Source organism: Humulus lupulus, chromosome X (genome assembly GCF_963169125.1).
Source record: "Humulus lupulus chromosome X, drHumLupu1.1, whole genome shotgun sequence".
Lineage (NCBI taxonomy): Eukaryota > Viridiplantae > Streptophyta > Magnoliopsida > Rosales > Cannabaceae > Humulus > Humulus lupulus.
This window is the reverse complement of record NC_084802.1, coordinates 124,817,556-124,820,042: the sequence shown is the minus strand read 5'-3', so window position 1 is coordinate 124,820,042 and position 2,487 is coordinate 124,817,556.

The following is a 2,487-nucleotide window of genomic DNA, read 5'->3' as shown; positions in this document are numbered from 1 at the left end:
TAAATCTACCTTCCCCCTTTTCCGTGGAACACACTCTCTGGGCCTGATATTTTTCTTTGGATCAAGCTTTCTCCACAGTCTCAATCATTCGAGCGTAGGCCGTCTTGATTTTCATTCTTAATTTCTTGTTCGTCTGGCCATCACCCTTTTGCTCTCTTGCTAGATGCCACAGAATTCAGAAAAGCGGTGGGGGTCAAAGCTCGCAATTCCTTACTCACCAAAAACTCTAAGCCTGGAGTCACCTTTTACCCAGAATCAGTGTTTGATTCAGGAGCACCAACTAAAGCGTGAGCAAGAAGACACCCGAGCTCACTTTCGACGTCAAATTGACGAGGTAGATGAGAGGAAAAGGAAGAGACTTAGGGCCGCCATCTATCCAGATCCAGATCCCGAGCCTAGACCCATCCCCATTGATACCACTCTTAAAGTGATAATCTCCTTCAAGCCAGGCGATCTCCAATTTTCACTAATGGGAGAACCATCAAATCACCCTTCTACTTCACAGCCAACCTCCATTCCCACCTCGAAGAGAGAATTTTTCAAGGCCGAGCACTACTGGAGCTCGATTTCTTCACTGGGGAAGATCTCTGACATCTTGGCCCACCACAATATTAGACTATCAGGCTCGCTGAGGTGTCAAGCTCTGAGCTCCCATGAGTGAATCTGTCGCGCCTTGGGAGATGGTAATCCCTACAATAAGTTAAAATATGCGGCTTGGAGCCATGAGCACATGAAGGCAGGGGCCTTATTTCCCTTAAAGTCCTTTTTCAAGGACTCCTTGGATTTTGTTGGGCTTGCACCTTTCCAGCTCAACACCAACTCTTACAAGGTTTTGTCAGCCTTGAGATCGCTTTACCACGAGCTAAAATGGGAAGGACCTTCACCAAAGGAGATTCTGTATCTCTTTTGCTTGAAAAGCAATCCCTCCTGAGCACGGGGAGGGGACGATTTCTACTACCTTTCAAGCTATCCTAAGGAGAAGAAAATCTTTGAGGATTTACCCAACCATCCCCCCGATTTCAAGAAGGCTTTCTTTTGGATAGACGACCTGGCTCCTTCCAGATACTATTCGTTCACACAAATCCGTAAGTATAAAAAATCGCTTCTTTTTGTGCTTGAATTTTTTGCTTAGGCTCGAATCACTCATGATATGTTTATTTCTCCAGCCAATTATCATCGACCTACTCCCACCGATAAGATGAAGGAGCACAAGGAGGCCTTGCTCCAATTCCCTTACGGTAGGCGTTCCCTTTCCTATCTTCTTCATGAAGATAGGCTTCGAGCTTGCGGTCTCCTAGAAAAGGATCAGTCCACAAATGATTGGTCCAACAAGAAATATGCCAAGTGGGAGTTTGTGCCTCTCTCAACTGGCAACCTTCCCCCGAGGCGTAACTCTAAGCCACAATCCCCAGCTCGACATCGCAGGAGTCTGCAATCAGGGAACGAGGCCAATGACGAGGCCTCGAGCTCGAGCGACAGAGGTGCGATCATCCTTAGCTCAGACTTATGGTATCCCTCGATACTTAAGCATAAGCCCGACAGATTAGTCTTGTGTGAAGATAATAGGGGCCACTTTTATGTATGGTCCTGGGTAGATGAGAGGGTTCATAGGTTTGGTAGTTGGCTAGGGAAATACGATACTATGTACAGTCTGAACGAGGTAGGGGATGGAATAGCCGTTCAATACGGGACAAATGATTATAGGGACCTTTCGAGGTTGACTTCCACATATAGGGAAGGGGCTCCCCCTGCCTCTTCTGAAGATGGGGGAATTACGTGGTCACCGAGCACGAGCTCAGGGGAGAGTTCCAATTAGGTTCCTCTTTACTTGCCCTTTATTCCTTGCTTGTCTGCATTGTGCTAACTTTTTGTGTCTTGGATTTCTTATAATGTGGCACAATTGTACAAGTGTTATGGAATCTGATCTCGATACCGTGCTCGCCAGTGGTGAGGGGCCTCAGAGGAGCAAGCGCCCGAGAGGCTCGCGAAAGTCAGATCAGCCTGCCAAGGTCCTTAAGAGGACTGAGAAGACTCCTCCTCCTCCATTAGCTCCCACTGTTATGAGCCCGGTCGTGGATTCTACTTTCTTGGTCAAAGCTTCCACCACAGATGTCCCCCCTGTGCCTCCTACTATCATGGTCCACCCAACGCTCGGCCCTCCTCCAAAGAAACCATCATCCAAAGGGTGTCTGTTGTCGATTTCTACTCATGTTAATGAGTATGTCATCGACAATGCTGCCGGGACTCATGTAGCTACACTTGGCTTGGACATCCTGTCTCGTGTAGGCCAGAGCATCAGCAACTTCGAGGCTCCCCAGTGGCAGTTTTTGAATAATGCTCGGGACTACAACACCCTTTATGACAAGAGTGTCGAGCTCGCTACTGCGGTAACTTCTCTCACTTTACCGCTTGTTGTAATTATGCTTAGCATGTCTTCTAACTGAATTTGTTTGTGTTTCAGTCTCTTGCTGTCATTGCTCAACTTAA